Below are 20,986 nucleotides of genomic sequence, written 5' to 3' on the forward strand. Positions count from 1 at the left end.
GCGCGTCTGCGCGGAAAAGCGCTACTACTATAATTCCCTCGCTGGTGCCAGTAGGCTAGGAATAGTAATAGCGGTTCTTCCAGAAGCACGCTACTGCTAAAAACTTTGTAGCAGCGCGTTTATGCTGTAGAGCGCTACTGCTATGAAAAAGAAAATAAATAAAAAATAAGTAGAAAAGTAAATGAAAATGAAAGAAATAGAAAAAGGAGAAATGAAAAAAAGAAAATGTAAAGAAAACAAAAGAAAAAGAAAAATAAAACAAAAAGGAATAGTTGTAGCGCGTTTCGCTGGAAAACGTTTCGGCAAACGCGCTACTGCTAGTTTGACTTAACCCCCGGCCGCGCGGGCTTAAAATTTCGCTAAGTCCTTCCCCCTCCACTCCCCCCTCTCCCCCAACCGCTCCATCGCCGCCGTCGCCCTGCCGCCTTCGACCACACCGCCGCCGCTCGAGGCCGCCTTTGACCACACCGCCGCCACCTGAGGCCGCCCTCGACCTCACAGCCGCCGCCCGAGGCCGTCGTCAACCTAACCGTCGCCTCCCTCGAGCTCACCGCCGCCGCCCTCGACCTCACCGCTTCCACCCGAGCCCGCCCAGGACCTCCGCCGCCCGAGCCAGAGCCTGCCGTCGCCGTCGACCGTAAGGCTCTGCCTCTCCTCTCCCCTACCCTCCTCTCTCTCTCTCTGCTAGGGCAATTCGTATATATGTTGATGCTGTGTTGATGTTCATATGAACCCTTGGTGTTCATATGAACCCTAGATTTGTTTAGGGCAGTAGGCATTTTTTAGCATTTAGGAAAAATGATTAGCAATTTTTTTAGGAAATTAGCTAGGGCAAATTTTTATGAAAATGCCTAAACAGTAATTCCATTTAGCTTTAAATTAATAGAGGGTATGTAAATAATAGTAGCATTTAGATTTAAATTAATAGAGGCTATAAACAAAAAACACTTGGCTATAAAAAATTATTTGGACTATGGACCTGAATTTGTTCCAAATTTCATTCAAATGAAATTTGAATTATTTGGACTATGGACCTGAATATTTTTGAAGAAATTGGGTGTAGGTACTAAGGTCTTGCTGTGGAAATTTTGGTGAGGTCAGAAGGGTTAGAGAAAATGGAGTTCCTAGACTTTTAGCTTTAGACAAAAAACAAAAGTATTTAGCTATAAATAAAAAACAGTAGCTATGGCATTTAGCTATAAACAAAAAACAGAATTGTTTTTCTTTTCAAAAACTTGGTTAAACTAATTGTTGCTATGTAAACAAAAAAACAAGATTGTTGTTATATGATATATGTCATTGATGTTCATTTGCATATTCCATTATTGTTGATTATATCTTTTCATTGAAGTGGCCATGTTATATGCAAATTCCTCAATAGTGTTTGCTCATGTTATATCTTTTCATTGAAGTGGTTCGATTGTGCCCAAGTGGCTTTGTTGTTTCCAGGGAATGAAGCCGAGTGGCCTATGTTTTGCCGGAATGTTGATTCATTTCCGTTCCGGCAAATTTCAGGTTCTCGATTTGTCCACTTTTTAGCAAAAGTCATGCCGAAATTTTCCGTGAATTTCGGCATGACTTGTGCTACGAACTAGGACATATCGAGTGCCCGGGATTTGCCGCACCGGGAAGGAGTCAACGTTCCTGCAAAGCATAGGCCTTTTTTTTATGTCATTATTCATTTTATTAGGTCTAGAATTAATTGACTAGATTTAATCATAGGAAACATGGCTAGCAATGATGAAGGACAGGGTTCTGGTGACTGCGACAACGTCTACCTGGCGGCAGAAGAATTTTTGAGGGAAGCTGACGATCAAGAGTTGATGTTGCTGGATCAACCTGTCACATCGGAGATTGAGACCGACATCGAGACCGGTGCTGAGACTGAGACCGGCGCTGAGACTGAGACCGGCATCGAGACCGGCGCTGAGACTGAGACCGGCGCCGAGACTAGCGGAGCCGGTATAGAACCGAAAGAAACACCTCACCTACGAGCACGCAGTTAGGTATGAACATCAACACCTCACCTACCCAATTAGCGTCGGCTGTCGTGCTGGGTGATAGCGGAGGGGGTGAGGAAGAGGCTCCATTAGTCGCTGGTGACGTCGCCATAGATGAGGATGAGGATGACGATGACACTCAACAGTATGTCAATACTGGCGCCTACTTAGGGTTTGAGCGTCATGAGTCGGTGCCTGAATTGCCGCCTCCGGAGTCTGAACGTATTATGGACAACCTTCCGGTAGTAAAGAAGTCTAGGAAGAGACCGAGGAAAGGCAAAAAAGCTGCTTCTATGATCCAGCCGCCTCAGCAGGCTCGGGTTCAAGACCGTAGATATCCCCGGTGTGGCAAAATGGCATATCGCCCGTGAACCAATCCTACCTAAAGCAGCGATAGGGGCCAGATTCGGCGATGTAAGGAGACTTCATGACGATGTGCTGTGGAGAGAGAAAGGCCTTCTTGCCTCGGAAAATCCAGGATACCCACTCTACGTGGTTAACGTGCCGTGGCAATTGTCCTACGTCGACACATTCCCCGCGGAGAAGTTCTTCCTTTGATTCGATTACATCTTCGACATGTTTCACTGGAAGAAGCTGGATTTTACGTTTGTCCGCCTTTATGCCTTGCACATGAACTACCTCATCGGGGTTGAGCAAATACCTTTTATCTGTGTCGCTGACCCGTACTTCATGCACGAGGGCTTCTTGGCAGTCTGCGCAAAGCACTGTGAATACGCGAGGGACTACCTCGTCAATTTCATGCTCGCCAATAAGGACAAGGAGGCGATTCTCGTGCCTTATCATCCCCTGTAAGTCATCCGCGCGGATATCCTTTCTTCGATTTCAATCATTCATTTGCACGGTGGAGGCTAATTAATTTGAGGTGTACTTATTTTGCGCAGCGGCGGGCGCGCCGTCCTCATCATCCTCTACCCCCGATACTCCCACGCTCTTTACTTTTTTTCGAAAAGGGGGGTCGCCCCGGCCTCTGCATCAGAGTGATGCATACGTCCATCTTATTAACCAAATAAAAAGGTTCCAACAAGGTTCCAAAATCTCCAACTGAAAAGAACTAAAAAGAGAGCTCACACAGAGCCAAAAAAGGCTAGAAACACAAACTAGCCAAGATAAGACGCCACAACCGGCTGGCTATAGATAGATAGGTAAACTAATTGCCTATCCTATTACATGGCCGCCATCCAAACCGGTTGAAGATATCCCGAGCTACCATCTCCCAGCGGATAGATCCAGTAACCAAATGCTCCCTGGCCTCCATCGGAGTGAGTAGCGACCATGAACGGATCACGGCCGTGGCTCGGAAAATAAGCTGCAAAAAGTGAATACGTGATGTTCTGTTAAAAACCAAATCATTTCTGCAAGTCCAGATAGTCCACAACAAAGCACAGACTCCAACATGAATATGTCTCGCTAAGTCAGGCTCAATCCCATTAAGCCATGTCCCAAATAACGTGGTGACAGAATTCGGTGGAGTAATATTAAAAGCAATGTGAACCGTCCGCCAAAGGACTCTGGCAAACGGGCAATCAAGAAAGAGATGTTTGATCGTCTCATCCCGATCACAGAAACTACACCTCGTAGGTCCTGTCCAATTACGCTTTATCAAGTTATCCTTGGTTAAAATAACTTGTTTATGGACAAACCACATAAACACTTTTATTTTCAAAGGAACTTTGACAGCCCAAACATGCTTGGAGGTCGGAATGGAGCTCGAATTAATAACATCAATATACATTGATTTAACTGTGAATACACCAGACCTAGTCAGTTTCCAGCGTAATTCATCGGGTTGTTGAGAAAGCTGTACGTCCATCAGTCTCCGAACTAGAAGGAGCCATTCTTCCCAACGATTGCCCACTAATGACCGTCTGAACTGAATATTAAGGGGGATAGATTGAAATACCGTTGCAACGAACACCTCACGTCGTTGAACAATGCGATATAAAGACGGATATTGAATGGCCAAGGGTGTCTCGCCGAGCCAAGTATCCTCCCAGAAGCGTGTACTAGCGTCGTTGCCAATAACAACCTTTGTCCTATTAAACAAAGATTGTTTGACTTTCATCAGTCCTTTCCAGAAAGGCGAGTCAGTCGGCCTGACTGTGACCTGGGACAAGGATTTTGTCTGTAGGTACTTGCTGCGAAGGATTTGGGCCCACATGGCATCAGTCTCATATGAGAGCTTCCACAGCCACTTACTAGGAAGGCATCTGTTCTTAACTTCAAGATTTTCAATACCAAGACCCCCTTGGTCTTTCGGTCTACAGATGATATCCCATTTTGCAAGTCTGTATTTTCTCTTTAGATCATCACCCTGCCAAAAGAAACGCGATCGATAAAAGTCCAGTCTTTTCCTAACACCAACTGGGACTTGAAAGAACAATAAGAGAAACATAGGCATACTCGTGAGCACCGAATTTATCAGGATTAATCGGCCTCCGTATGACATGAGCTTGCCCTTCCAGCAACTCAGTTTCTTCTCAAACCGGTCTTCGATGCACTTCCATTCTCTGTTAGTCAGCTTTCGATGGTGGATTGGAATACCTAGGTAAGAGAAAGGTAAATCCCCCAAGTCGCACCCAAACAATTGCCTATAAGCCTCCTGTTCGTCTTTGGCTCTACCAAAGCAGAACAACTCGCTCTTATGAAAGTTAATCTTTAACCCGGTCAATTGTTCGAAAAGGCATAACACCAGCTTCATATTTCTCGCCTTGGCCAAGTCATGCTCCATAAAGATGATCGTATCATCAGCGTACTGAAGGATGGATACACCTCCATCAACAAGATGAGGTACCAAGCCACCTACTTGACCATTCTCCTTAGCCCTTCCTATCAAAATAGCTAACATATCAACCACAATGTTAAACAGGATAGGGGACATCGGATCTCCTTGTCTTAGGCCTTTATGTGTCTGGAAGTAATGACCAATATCGTCATTCACTTTAATTCCCACACTCCCTTTTTGCGTAAATGATTCAACCTGGCGGCGCCAGGCTTCCACAAAACCTTTCATACGCAATGCCTGTTGGAGAAATGGCCATTTGACCTTATCGTACGCTTTCTCGAAATCCACCTTAAAAATTACTCCATCTAATTTTTTGGAATGGATTTCATGGAGCGTTTCATGAAGGACGACCACCCCTTCAAGGATGTTTCTGTCCGGCATGAAAGCAGTTTGGGATTGATGCACCACAGAATGCGCAATCTGTGTGAGCCTATTAGTCCCGACCTTGGTGAAGATTTTAAAACTAACATTGAGAAGGCAGATCGGCCTGAACTGCTCAATTCTCACAGCATCCGTTTTCTTAGGAAGCAATGTGATAGTTCCAAAATTCAAGTGAAATAATTGAAGCTGTCCAGAGAACAGATCATGAAACATAGGTAGCAAATCCCCCTTAATAATATGCCAGCACTTTTTGTAGAACTCGACCGGGAATCCGTCCGGTCCGGGAGCCTTATTGTTTTTCAACTGTGCAATAGCATCAAACACCTCCTTCTCTGAGAACGGGGCAACCAAAATATCATTATCAGCAGCCGATAGTTGGGGCACATCCTCAGTCCTGGACTCATCGAGGGATACACAATTATCCTCCGGAGGTCCAAATAACTGCCTATAATACTCGGTTATATAGGTTTTTAGGTTATCCTGTCCTAAAATAGTGCCCTCATCTTGTTCAACTTGGAAGATTCTCTTCTTTCTGTGCTTACCATTAGCAATCAGATGAAAGAATTGAGTATTCGCGTCCCCTTGGACCACTTTGCGGACCTTAGCCCGCAAAGCCCACTTCAATTCTTCTTCGCGGAGAAGTTCTTTCAACCTCTTCTCTGCCTCAGTTTTAACCTGGAGCTCAGCAGGCAGCAAAATCGTGGATTCGGCCTTAATGTCTAGGCTCTGTATAAGAGAAAGGAGCCCGTCCTTTTCAATCTTATACACCCCACTAAGGTGCTTAGCCCAACCTCGTAAGAAGCTTCTCAAATTCCTAATCTTATTCTGCCAACGCTCGACCACAGTCCTACCTCCTACACCCTTCGCCCATTCCCTAGCGATCAGGTCCAAGAACCCTTCGCGTTCGAACCAGGCCATCTCGAATGAAAAGGTGTTTTGGTTTCCCACGTGGTTCGGCTCCCCTGAGTCCACGAACAAGGGTGCGTGATCGGAAATGCCCCGCGAGAGAGCTTGAACCGTAACAAGAGGGAACTTCTGTTCCCACTCCACACTCGCGAGAACTCGATCAAGCTTTTCATAAGTCGGGTTTGGCAAAGAATTAGCCCAGGTAAACTTTCTACCAGAAAGCTCTATCTCCCTCAGATCCAAGCTTTCAATAATAGTATTGAACATGAACGACCACCTGCCGTCAAAGTTATCATTATTCTTCTCCTCTCTCCTCCTAATGATATTGAAATCACCCCAACTAAGATTGGAAGCTGCTCGGACCCATAGATTCGAACAAGGTCCGCCAAAAACTCCGGTTTAAGCTCGGGCTGTGCGGCACCATAAACCGCCACCAAAGCCCAGTTGAAACCATCAACCTTAGACCTGACTCGAAACTTAACCGCGAAGTCGCCCATCACTACACTTCGGACTTCAAGCGAATCGCATCTCACACCCAGCAAGATACCACCCGATCTTCCTCGCGGAGGAAGGCAATGCCAATCAAAATCAACACCACCCGCAAGAGAGGAAAGAAACTGGGGCGCAAAGTTATCTCTACCAGTTTCCGATAGAGCAATAAAATCTAAACGATGCTCCAGAGATGCCTCAACAAGAAACCTTCTTTTAGCCAAGTCTTTCAGACCTCTGCTATTCCAAAAGATTCCTTTCATCACTCATCATGAAATTTTTTAGTAGTCCGAATCCTAGCACTCCTACGAACTGCAGAATCGGGATAAATTTTCCGTTTCCACTTGCGCTTTGGTTTACTAGGTTCTGTCTCCCGATCCTCATAACCGGGCTCAGAGGTACTGACAACTGCATTATCTATGGGCATATCATCGTCCTCAGACTCATGATTGGAGGGTGCTAGATCCGCACACATATTATCGAGCACTCTGACCCCTAATGCCTCAATCTCATTATCATTCATGGCTTTAACCGCGACAAGATTACGAATAGTCTCTAAGGCACGCTCCGCCTCCAAATCTAACAAATCATTCACCGAATTGGAAATCTCACTATCAGTAACCCCTAGTGAAACTCCTAATTGGTTTGCATTATTTATAATTTCCTCATTAGAAAAATGCAATAAAGAATTAGATATGTTGACGGACATACCAGTAGAGATCTCAGCATCATGAAGCTTGGCCGCCCTCATAGCGCACCTCTGCTGCATGTCATCAACCTCCGGCATCTCCTGAATGCGAGCACTCATCCGTCTCCCCGTCGAGGCCGGGTTCGGGATCCCGCCGAAAGCAACGACCTCCTCCCTAGTAAATCCTCGCGCTGAAACCCGCAAAGGGTCAACCAAGGTTACCGGAGGAGGCGGCTGCGGGCTCCCATGCCCCTCGGACAAGTGCCCCATACCGAGACCCATGGCCACGGGTACGCTAGGAGAGAGGATGGCGGGGGCCGCCTGCCCGAGCCCTCCTCCGGCCCCACCCTTCGGCGAAGAACGGGTCGTCGTCGTCGCAGGAGACGCGGTCCTCCTGACCGCCGAAGAGGAAGTAGGAGCCAGGGCCACCTGCCCCAAACCCCCCTCCCCCAGCGCCTCTGAAAGCGCGGGCGCCGCCGCCACGACCGAAGGAGACGCGGTCCTCCTGACCGCCGACGAGGAAGGAGGAGTCAGGGCCACCTGCCCCAAACCCCCCTCCCCCAACGCCTCAGAAGGCGCGGGCGCCGCCGCCACGACCGGAGGAGAAAGAGCCGAGGTCGCCTGCCTCGGGCTCCCTCTCCCAGCACCCGCCGATCCCGCCATGACCGGCGACGCCGACGTCGGGATAGGGAATAGAGAAGTCGAGGCCACCTGCCCCGAACCCCCTCCCCCACGCCCCACCTCGGCCACAGTCGTCATCTCCGGATCCTCGACCACAGGTGAAGCAAGGGATATGGAAGCAACCACCGGCTCCCCGTCCCCAACGCCAACCAAAGTCCTCGCCGACGATGCCCTCACCAAGCATCCAGCCAAGGATCCACCGGCACCATCGAACTCCAACAAAGGAAGCGAATGCTCAAACACATCATCAGAATCTACCCGGTCACTCCATAGTCTGGGAGGGGCAGAGGCTGGCTCAAAGGACCCAAACCGCAACGAAGTCATAGGCACCGATGGTGAGGGTGCCGGCTCAACCCCGGTCCCATCCCCGGATGACTGAGCATCAGGACGAGAACCATTAGTCCCCTCACGTGTCAACTCATCAGTCGGTGCCCCCTCGGCTCCCGCACTGTCGTCCCCCTCGTGCATATCAACATCATTCCCATTAATCGCCTCGGCAAACTGGGCAGCGTCCTCAAACTCGATCTCAAGTGGAAACACCTCTCCCCTATAAGTCCAGTTAACCACATCAGGCACGAACTCAATATCCAAAACGCTCACTAAGATGCGGGCCACTCCATGAGCACGGGTAAAAGCCATGTCCACTTTCTCCGTCTTGCCAACCATAATACCCATACTGGCCACAACTCGAACATCCTGCAAAGGCTTAGATGGAGCCCCCGAAAACCTCAACCAGACCTGCGTAAGCGGCTTTCCCTTAGGCTCCACCTTCTGCCACTCATGAAACTCCAGAATGCACCTAGTGCCAGGAACTCTACACAAGCCAAAGCTCAACAGTCTCTGCAGATCATCCACAGGTGGAAACTCAACCTTAAAAACATTGGCCTCAAGAGTAACCAACTCCCATTGGAAGTCCCCCGGTGCCAGTTCCTGAAGCCTCTGCACAATCCGAGCCTCCGAAACCTCACCCTGAGTAGCTTTGACAACCCCGATGGTCAAGCTCAAAGTCTCCTCCGAAACCCACGCTCTTTACTTGGACTCGTCAAAGAACATTACCAAAAAGGATTACACCCACATCAAGTCTGTTCTCGACAGTGCTATCTTTTACTACGGCAAACGGGGTGAAGAGGTCAACGAAAAGAAGACAAGGGACGGCAGGCCCGCCTTCAGCCATAAGACCGACTTCTGCTGCATCCAACAACCGAGTGATTCTCTTAACGATGGATTCTATGTCCTACACCACATGCTGGAGTACAGACGGGATCACCAAAACCTTCGCATGTCACCTAAATCCGGCGATGCCCATATTCTGCAATGGGCAAAGGACTTAGGAGATATCGAGGATCATCGACTTCGAGCCGAGTTCTATCACATCCAGCGCGAACTTGCCCAAATCATCACGAAAGAGGTCGTCGAAAAAACAGGGATGTTCTACGAAGAAGGACAAATGTCGCGAGAAGACGTCCGAACATGTGTAGCCTCTCACCGTCTCGACATGAAGCCTTTCACTAAGCTCGGGGACTATCTCCCTGACATGGATGGATGGCACGACATGTTGGAGTGACTGTCGATATATGACAATGTGTCCGTTTAGTCCATACTTTCTGTATGACAAAACTTTGAGTTATGCACGGCGAAACTTTATTTCTGATGTAATTAAACCGTCCTCCTCGACTAGCGAAGATCACTGTAGTTAGGGCATTTTGGGTACGATGAACTTTGTTATCTATGCTTATGATATGTTGCTTCTATTTTTGCCAAGTCTGTCTCTTTCTGTTGCTCAACTCTATATGTTGTATATTATCGACTCATGTGACGATGCAGGTGCATAGATCATCGATGGCGAAGAAGTGCTATGCCAGGAGTATACGACGAGTGGCCGGAGTGTCAGGCCCAGGTGTACCGGTTTCCGGTTTCCGAGCGACAGCCAATAGTTAGTTTAGGTTCACGCTAATGCGAGAGAGGGATACGAACGCATGTACTGCATAGTTCCGCTCTCACTCATAGTGATAGCTCTTCTCGCGTATATCATTGTTTAGATGGATGACGATGTAGTTGCAAGTAATCGAGACTTGTATCGCTATTTTCGAGATGATGACGAGAGACCACTTTGTGTTGGATGATGATTATGATGATGACATGATTTGATGAGACTATTTGTATGTATATGCTATGATTACATTTGTATGTGTATGATATGCTAAAGATTATTGTATAAAGCCTATTCAAATACAACAAATATGCAGAAAAAAACAGAAACTAATAAAACTAGCAGTAGCGAGGGAACAAAGTTAGCAGTAGCGCTCCCTTACCAGTAGCGCTTCCTGCTAAAAAGCGTGCAGATATTAGCAGCAGCGCTCTGGACTAAAGCGCGCTACTCCTATCCATGTATAGCAGTAGCGTGGGACAACAGGCGCTACTGCTACACGTTAGCTGTAGCGCCTTATCTGTAGTGCGTCGTCCCGCGCTACTGATAGGCAAAATACCCGCGCTACTGCTAGGGTTTTCCCTAGTAGTGTAAATTGCCGAATATTCCAAAACCCCAGAAGATAACCCTAGATCAGAAGTTCCGCCGCCGCAGGCCTCTGTAGCCACGAAAAATCAATCTAGACCCCGTTCTGGCAGCCTGCCAGAGCGGAAATCATCACCGGTGGCCATCTTCGTCATCCCGGCGGCCACCATGATGAGGAGGGAGTAGTCCACCCTCAGGGATGAGGGTTTGTACCAGTAGCTATGTGTTCAATCTTTCTCTCTCTGTCGTGTTCTTGAGATAGCACGATCTTGATGTATCGCAGGCTTTGTTAATATAGTTGGAACATATGATGTTTTCCCCTCTCTATCTTGTTGTGATGAATTGAATTTTCCCTTTGAGATTTCATTTTATTGGATTGAATACTTTTATGGATTTGAGAGCACTTGATATATGTCTTGCATATGAATACTCATGGTGACAATGGGGTATTATATTGATTCACTTGATATGTGTTTTGGCACTCAATTCGCGGATTCCCGAGGTGACATTGGGGTAATCTATGCATAGGGGTTGATGCACGTTATCGTCTTTGTTTCTCCGGTACAAATCTTGGGGCACTCTTTGAGGTTCTTTGTGTTGGATTGAGTATTATGAATTTGAAATTGTTTGATGTGTATCGTATAATTAACTCATGGATACTTGTGGTGATATTGGAGTATCTAGGTGACATTAGAGTTGGTTGATGCATATCATATGGTGTTATTTTAGTTCGAACTTTGGATAGATCGAACGGAAATAATAGATTTGTGTTATTTTAGTACGAACTCTTGAATAGATCGAACGGAAAGAATAACTTTAAGGTGGTTTCGTACCCTACAAACAATTTCTTCTTATGTTCTCCACTAGATAAGAACTTTGGAGTGATTCTTCATCACCCGTTGAGGGATGGTTATATGATCCATTTAGATTAGCATTGTTGAGAGATTGCACTAGTGAAAGTACGGACCCTAGGCCTCATTTTCAAGCATTGCAATACCGTTTGTGCTCACTTTTATTACTCGTCACCTTGCTGTTTTTTATTGTTACCATTACAAAAATCAATATTTACTATCATTACTACGCTTCTATCACCATCGCTTCATCGAAGTAGTGCACCTATACAAATTACCATTGTATTTGGTGTGTTGGGGACACAAAAGACTTTTTGCTATTTGGTTGAAGGGTTGTTTGAGAGAGACCATATTCATCCTACGCCTCCCACGGTTTGATAAACCTTAGGTCATCCACTTGAGGGAAATTTGCTACTGTCCTACAAAACTCTGCCCTTGGAAACCCAATACGAGTCTACAAGAACAAGTTGTGTAGTAGACATCACATGCAAACTCTCTATATGAATGCAGTAGTGATACGTCTCCAACGTGTCTATAATTTTTTATTGTTCCATGTTATTATGTTATCAGTCTTGGACGTTTTATATGCACTTGTATGCTATTTTATATTTGGTTGTGTGGCCTCTTTAGGCTAGCAGATGTAGTTACATATGTAGGTGTACCGGCCTAGCCGTGGTTAAGGGGAAACAGTTTGGAAGATTATGTCTCGATCTTCCGGTTCTCAAACACCAGGCAGTATGAGAACTACAAAAGAGGTGATCGAGTCTTGTGGGGGAAGTGTGCAAGCTTCTGCGGAGTGTAAAACTAATCGATTAGCCGTGTCCTCGGTTACAGACAATTTGAGCATCTAGAAGTGGGATATTGAGTGATCTCATCACGTTTAATTAATTTAATGGGTTTTAAATCAACTTGGGAATAGATTGAATGGAGGAACCATCTCAATCATATTGTGATAAGCTCCGTAGTAATAAATTGATATTCATGAAAATAGGACAAAATTGGCTTTATACGAAATTAAACTTAGAACCTTCCACCAGCCAAATTGCATGTAGAGATAGGATTATTATTCTCTCTTATAGTGTAACTTGGCAGTACATTTAACGTACTGACCTACATGCCTGCAACTTGTTATGTTGCAGAATTTTAAACGACGATTACGTGATGTGTTGTAGGGTTACAATGTCTACACTCAACTTTGCCGTTGGTGTTGATGGGACTCCATAATCTTTGTTGTTTTTTCTGCTGTGTGGACCATAAGCTAATAGTATTTACGTTACTTTATAACATGTCATTTTCTGCTATTTCATCGAGTACTGTGTGTTCTAACTTCTTATCCCGGGATAGCACACTGAGCATAGGAGACTTGGATCCTTATCGGAACCGGGTCGCTACAACGGTCGCGTCTGCTCTGACTGGGCATGAACGCGGGCAGTGACACTCTGGTGCGACGCTGACCATTTCGAGCGGGAAAGCGTGCGCGGACGAGGGAGGAGGTTTGGGTGCGTCAGGGTGGTCAAAAGCGGGCAAGAGAGGGGGTTTTGGTGGGCCAGGGTGGTCACAAACGCATATAGGTGCTGTCCAGACGCCCACAAAGCCCCCAACGTTTGTCTCCGATTTATGAAAGAAAGTACGTCCGAGTTGCACCGCAACCGATACAGGACCGCGCTGGATGGTTTTCATGATCCAAAAAGCATGGTCCGGGTCGGAGTTGGAGATGCCCTTAGTTGGCCTATTTTTTTTAACCTACTAGTTGGCCTATTTTGATTGCAGATCAATGGGGAGGGCCATCTCTCTCAAATTTCACAGGGAGATTAATTAGCGTGAAGATCCCCATAAGACGCTCGTGCTTGTCCGTGTGCCCAGGATTTTCGCTAGACACGTCAAGGCCAGCGCGCGTATGGCCTTGGCTACCGCGGCGTACGTGCGGGTAACGACACGGTTGGCATGCATAAAAATTCCTGCGCTTGGCGTTACACTAGATTCATGGGCCTTCAGAAGCCCAGTTGGCTCTCTGCGGTGTTGGGGTGTTACTCACACAAGCCATCGATGATCGCTCCGGGTAGGCCGGCCTGTTTAGCGTTCAGCCATACCCGGTTTCGGAAACCTTCTATGATCTTCCAAGCCGGATTTTTTTCCGGTTTTGGGAACCTTCTAGAAGGTTCTTGAACCGGTTTTTCTTTTTATATTTCTTTTTCGTATTTATTTTTTATTTTTTATTTTTTTCTTTTCTTTCTTCTTGATTTTTTACTTTTTCAACTAATGTTTCAGAAATTTGAGAATGTCCTATTTTTAGTTATTTGTTCAAAAATTTCATAAATTTTACAATTTAAAAAATTGTTTGCTTATTTTCAAATAATGTTCAATTTCAAAAAGTGTTCGCCTTTTCTTTCTTCTTCTTTCCTTTTTCAACTAATGTTTCACAAATTTGAGAATGTTCCTGTTTTTAGTTATTTCTTCAAAAATTTCATAAAATTTTACAATTTCATTTTTTTGCTTATTTTCAAATAACGTTCCGAATTTCAAAAAGGGTTCGCCTTTTAAAATTTTCTTCACAAACTAATAAAAGTTTGGTTTAAAAAACATGTCTCAGTTTTCAAAATTTGTTCAAAATTAAAACAATATTCAAGTTTCAAAATTTGTTCATAAACTCAAAAATGTCCGTGTTATAAAATTTTGTTCACGAATTAGAAACTGTTCAGGATTTAAAAAATCCATTTTCGAAAATTGTTCTCAAAATTCAAAAAATATTCCCGTTTTTAAACTTTGTTCAAAAATTCAGAAAAGTTTCATGTTTCAAAATTTTGTTCACAAATTCAAAAATGTTTGGGAATTTTAAAAAAATGTTCCTATTTTCAAATTTGTTCACAAATTCAAGAAAAATCATGTTTCGATTTTTTTCTCAAACTAAAACATGTCCGGGAATTTCAGAAAATCTGTGGGTTCACCGTCACAATACGCTTCTTCCCGTGAATTTACGCTTTCAGTTTTTTTCTCTAATGCGCTTTGGTCCTCCGCTCCTGTCCGTTTAGGGCTTTAGGCTCACGTAGAGGAAAAGGACTCTACATTGAGCACGTATAGGTTTTGTATTGGGTACGTTCTATAGCTCCCACGCCTTGATTCCCTATATAAATATAGGGTGAGATTGAGGAGACACCTGAGATCGAGGAGAGGCGAGATCGATCACGACAAAAATGATCCGCTGGTTGCGACGCGCGCGGCCAGGCCGGCGACGAGGCAGCTAGGCCCTCGACCCTTCTGAGTTGGCCAGGCGAGGAACCGCCGGGTGAAGCCCGCGTAGGTAGGGCTACGTGAGCGCACAACTAGAAGCTCGGGGAGAACGCCTTTGGCAAACCAGATCGATTCCACCGTGACGTTCCGGCGACGACGAGTACTGCCAGAACCAATTTAAGCCGAGGCAACCTGTCCAGCTCTAATTGTGTCTTGTGGGTCATCTCAACCAGATCGGATCGATGTGGTCTTGGCGAAACTATAGTCCATCTTTTCTTTCGTCCATCGACCTGCAACCTGGTAATTCGAGTCCGACTGGTACACGCGGGACACCCGCCGGGCCGCTCGGCCAGCGTCAACAAACTGCCATGGTCTTCATGCTGATCAGTTGCGGCAAGGGCACGGTCGTCGCGGAAACCAACAACGCCTACACAACTCCGGCAACATCCAGCATCACTGTCATTAGGAGGGAAGGCGGTCGTAGTAGTCCCGTCCGGTCCCGTCGGAGCGGACGGTGCCGGCCGGGAAAGCATGGAGACGGCACCTGCGTGATCTGATGCCCACCTGCCTGGGTCGAGCTCGTGGTACAAGGCAGCCGCGGGACGTGGTAACGAGGACTCCCTGGTGTACTTCAGCCTCACCGACAGCCCAGTAAGCGAGGCAGCCATCGTTGGCCTGACTCTGCTATTGGGTGCAACCTCTGCGTGGACAGCGTTCCAGGTGGATGTCGCCGGCGGAAGGAAGATCAACTTAAACATAAACTGCTCCTTCTTCAACAGGGAACACATAAGTGGTGCTGGTATGATTGCCCGGTGACCTGACGGATCGGTTGTGCTGGCTGCCTGCAACTCCATCCAGAACCTCTCTGAGGCGGAGGAAGTTGAGGCTGCTACGGTCGGTAATGCTCTCCGTTCGAAATATCTGAACAAAACGAAGTGGTGTGGAATTGACGAAGAAACAAAGACAGGTTTGCTCTGTCCAGAAGAGTGCTAAGTAGTACAGACTAAGAGAAAATGCAACAAGCCTGCCGATTTGCACGGGGAGTCTGGAACACGTTTCCTGAGTTGATTAGAGAGCCTGTAATAGTTGATTGTAAAACTCATGTTACCCATTGATAAATAAAGCTCTTTTTGCCATGAGAAAAAGGATCTTGTGCGCACCACGCGGTTACGGCCCTCTGGGCCGGGGCCCGGGGGTCAATGTTAGCGCCGGTCGAGCTGCTCCCTGTGAAAAAGAGGGGTATGATAGGTTTTTTTTATGGATGCAGGAATTTTTTTTCATGAATTTTAGATTGGGAGAATTTTATTAATGGAGGCAGGATCTTTTTCTCATGGATTTTAGATCGATGGCTACTTTTGGGGCAAAAAGGTAACGATGAGCCTACTTCCTTTTTATATATGTATTTTGCTTCAAATCAACAAATCATGTATCCAAGTTATTTGGAGGTTTCAAAATTCAACATAAAATAGAGGAAATTCTCGTAAGGGTTTCCTGGTTCAATGCAACACCATAATAATACATTCTGAAGTATTTCTAGCAATTTTTAGTATAACTTTTCTTCCAAAATTCAAAATTAAGTTTTGTATTTAAAAGGAGTTTAATTTAAAAATATGTGAGTTTTGCATTCCAAAGATTATGAAAAATGTATAAAACCTTATATTAGAAGATTTGAAATGCACACTATTCAAAGTAATTGCATTATATACCTATTATTATGAAAGGTTGTGTCATGCATAGGTGTCATCGGTATTATGAGTGGATGATCGAATGGGCACCGCAGATCTGCATCCTGTCTAATCCCCACAAGTTTATCCTTCTTCATATGCTTCCCTCTACTCTCACCCGATGGAGACGAAGGTCTTAGCGGGGTGGGGTGGATGGCGATTACAGCGAATGGCTCTGCTCGGCCTGGCCATGTGTACTGTGTGGCCTGGCCAAAGCAATGGGCGGAGCAGGCGGTTGCGGCATGCTTAACCGCATGTTTTTTTCTTTCCCGTTGCAATGCACGGGCATATAGACTAGACCGTACACGACTAAAACGTCGTGTCGAATAGAACACTAAAATTGCTTGCAGATAAGTAGCTGGGTGCATGCAGAACTGTCGAGGCCGAAGTCAGCGCTATTCTGGTTGTACTGAAGGAATTGTTTAACGTATTCCGAGGCTCCCTGGTGGTGGAGATCGACTGTGCAGTGGGGAGAGGAGCTACAGCTTTGTAAGCAGATCATTGTCCTACCCACTTATAGTTGATACTAAATCTGCGCTGAGAATTTTTAGGCATATCACATCAGGACAAACAATGGGCTAGCTCATCAACTAGCCAATGTTGCCAAAGCTCATGGAGACCTTGTGGTTGCGGATGGTGTCCGGGACCAACTACATGATCTGCTCCGGAAGGAACACGATGCAGCCTTGATTTTGGTCTAAGTCTTGATGTTATCCTCAAAAAAGATATTGCTTGCGGATAGGTTATACACGAACATGCATGTTGTAGGTCTGTTAATTTTAATTTTGGAATACTGAGATCTGTTCAGATACTTTCCTTACTATTATGGCTAAAAAATCCAGCAGTTAGTGACTGAAGTTTGTTGGTTACTCAACTTGGTGCTGCTTGATCGGTACTAAATCAAGATGAGGGTGACCATGATAGCTGGTGTTGACTGTTTAGTATAGGTATATGAACTGAATTTTCCATTGTGCCCAAACCAACACATTGGATTCTTTCTATATGCTGCTACCATTTTTCAAAGTAAGAACAGGATGATGCAAATGAATCTCGTTATGTAGACATAGGTAATCTTAGTTTTTTACTATGTAAATTATGATAGGAGTAGGCCCAGATAAATATGTATCCATTTTTTCTTTCTATTGATCTATGACAAAGGGGATGTGCTGGACTGAGTGGCCGTTCTATTGAAACAAAGGGATGGAACTTGCAATATTTGAATCAATAGAGGTTATCTTTAATATGGATTTTATTATTAGATACTTGCAGTTGCAGATGTGTGTCACTTCCTTAGATCATGTTTCATTCTTAAATTTTTAGATGTTTCATATATAACCAACAATTATATTTATGCAACTGGAAATCCTTGTACATTCTTTTTTATCTGCTCTAAAACATATTTCGGTTTATAAGCATCATACATGTCAGTCTATAAGTAAGATTATGAGTTGATCCAGTGCCAAAAACAAATCAGTTCAACATGTTTGTTCTAGCGGTTTTAGGCAACAATTCACGTGTGTATGATGTTTTAGTTGAGAAATGGCTGGGACATCTATTGTTGTTTGTATAGTCTTACATTGTAAAATAATTTGTGATAGCAAACATGTTAACCAGGGAGCAAGTTATGTTTATACATAATTTCAGAGGTACTATTAATTTTTGGCTAATTTCTTGAACTAAATAATGGCTAAAGTTTTTTTAACCAATTATTTGTGAGCTACAAAGAAAAAAAATATGATTCACGGTATATTGTAATTAAGAAAGAAGAGTGATTTAACGGTAAAAAAAACTACATGATAAGTATTCCACGACTACAATATCTAAGCCTGATTCTCGCACCTTACATTCCCCCGTTGCAACGCACGGTCATTTTTGCTAGTCTAATAACAAAGTACGGATTGACTTTGTCGGGTTCACTGTCACAATACGCTTTCTTCTTATATCATAATACGCTTTTACAATTTGTATAGACAAAATCGTAATATAAACGAGATGGTACTATTCTAACTTGCCCGTAAATTCGTCCGTAACAGTTTTCGTCCGTCCTTCAAATTGTAAAATGAAATAAACCAGCACGGGCTCTCCTCCTCGATGCCTACAGGCACGGCGGCGCCGCCGCCGCCCCCATGCGCGGCCGCACGGCCGACCTTCTTCCCCGACCCCGACCCTTTGCAATTCTGTCTCCTTCCCCTCTCCATCTGCCCAAATCTTCTCCTGCGCCACCCTGAGCCTTCTCGGTCTCCAACCTCCTGCAATCTTCAAGCCCGCCGGCACCCAATCCGGCTACAATCTTCAAGCCCGCCGGCACCAAAAGCAACCAGCGGTCGATTCGAGTGACCCCCGCTAGGAATCCATGGGATTTGAGGTGGATTTCCTAGGAGAGCGAGTAGGAAGGGTGATGGTGGGGTTCATGGGGAAGATGAAGAAGCAGAAGGTGATCCACGGCCCGCACGCGACGCCGAGCCACCACGGGCCTCCCCCCTGCCGCTCGCCGCCATGCCGGGACGGCGTACTGGGCCTTGCCGGAAGCCGAGGACAAGCGAGACAATGGCCATCCACCCTGGGCCAAGGTGTGTGTCTCGCTATACAATTTCTCCGTCTCGATTCTTCCATACGGTGTGGGCTGCCTCGGCGTAGACGGTGACTGGCTCGAGTGCGCAGGACAAGCACAGAGCGACCAGCGGCGATAACTATGCTCGGGCAGATGGATCCCACCGCGGCGGAGTTCGAGGTATGTAATATATCCTTGCTTGATTCATCTTCATGATGCATGCATGCCGTGACATGCATATTGATTATGGGTCGATCTGACTCTTTGTGCCATGCTAATTAAATCATTGATTGTTACATTGTTCTAATATGATTTGCATGGCTGCGTGCAGGAGAACAGTAGTTGTGATGACTCAACAAAATGGAAGTGCGGGACAAGGGATGAGTGCAATCGGCTCAGGTAAACTCCTCCTGTACACCGTCTGGCATCAGTTCCAGTTGCGCCCGAAGCTTTCAATCTCGCTGCTCCACTTAGTTTGCCGAAACACTGTCGGCATGTGCTCCACCCAAGGTACGCCATCGTCCAATTCTATCATCAGTTTTGAACTTTAAACTAACGACTGATGGGTCGGAGTGGCCAGGCCTGAAAGTTCAAGGAAGATTCAGCTTACATCTGAATTCCTTTGTATTGCCTACAATGTTATAGCTTAAATTCTGCTAATAAATTTCTATCAATGATGTTCCAAACAATTTCTTAGAGATGGGTTGTGCACAAGGATGCACATTGTAGATCTGTTAACTTAAGTTTTGAATAATGAGATATGTTCATATGCTTTGCTCACTATTATTCCTAATTTTCTCTGGACATAAAGACTGAAGTTTATTGCTTTTGTTCAGCCGAATGCTACTTGATCAGTACTTAACCAAGATTGGCAGCCATTATAGTTGGTGTAGAACTCAGATATACACACTGAATGTTCCGATATGCCAAAATAAACACATTAGAATCTTTTTAATTATATTCCTACTATTTTTTCGAGATTGCTCTGCGGTAGCTAATTTTGATGAGAGAGAGCAAACCTTTCCCCTCCCCCTCCCCCTCGCGTCGCCTCCCCCCAGGCGGCGCCAGGGGCCCCGAAACCCTAGCGCCGCCAACACCTTCTTGCCGCCCCTTCCTGCCACCGCTGCCGCCGGCGTGGGCCGCGATGGATGCGGCGGATCCCATCTGAGGCGGCGAGGGCGGCTCCTCTCGTGCGATTATGACGGCGGCGGCTAGGACGGCGAATCCGGGCTGTGCGGCGGGGGCCGGAGCACCATCGCCTGCGGAGCGGCGGCCCTGCATGGACGGCGGCGGTGGCAGCGCCCCATCCGGCGGGGTGGGCTGTCCTGGTCGTGATGGTGATGGAGGTCACTGCGGATCCAACGCCCCGTTTGGATCCATCGCAGGGAGGCCTTCCGCCGACCGGCGGCGCGTGGAGGGACCGGTGAGGAGATGCCGGATCTCTGCCGGAGTACCGACGGCGACATACGTCTTCGTGGCGAGGTTCCGCTCGGTTCCAGCCAGCCACGAGGTCGGGAAGACGTGGCTTCCGGTGAAAATCGCGCCTGACTGCGGTCTTGGCGGACGATGGCCACGTCTCAGACGTCGTTCCCTTCTGGAGGCATCGTCGTTGCAGGTCACGTCAACCTGATCGGGAAGTTTCGGAGGAAACCCTAGATCTGGCTATACCAGATCGGACGATGATGGTGCCTTCGGTATCGTTCTCCCTCATGGAGGCATTGTTTTGGAGCAAGTGCTGGTTGGAGGGGACAAGAGGAGGAGCGGTGTTTCCTCTGCTCCATTGATGACGGCGGATCTCGGCGGCGTGGCACAGTGGAGACTCGGCGCCTGATGAGCGGAGAAGAACTCGCGCAGGAGGGTGACGCTGCCTGGCGTCATGGTGGCGTCGGCGGCAGTTAGACCGGGCAAGGTTGATGCAGCAGTACAACTCTGAAGATGGATTGGTGGCAGGTGGCTGCGGCGGCCTCATACCCGGCAGGTGTCCTGGTTGAGAAGCACGCCACACCGATGGGTGCCCATACCCGGCAGGCGTCCTGGTTGGGACCTCAAGTCTTAGATGTTAGGTTTGGCTGCGAGGTCTGTTTGGTATTAGGCCAAGACTTTCAGCGCCCCCCCTACATCAACTGGATAGGGATAGCGACATATGTTGCTTAGTTCGGTGCCCCCATGTAT

This window comes from Triticum aestivum, chromosome 7D, assembly GCF_018294505.1.
Source record: "Triticum aestivum cultivar Chinese Spring chromosome 7D, IWGSC CS RefSeq v2.1, whole genome shotgun sequence".
In the NCBI taxonomy this organism is placed as follows: Eukaryota; Viridiplantae; Streptophyta; class Magnoliopsida; order Poales; family Poaceae; genus Triticum; species Triticum aestivum.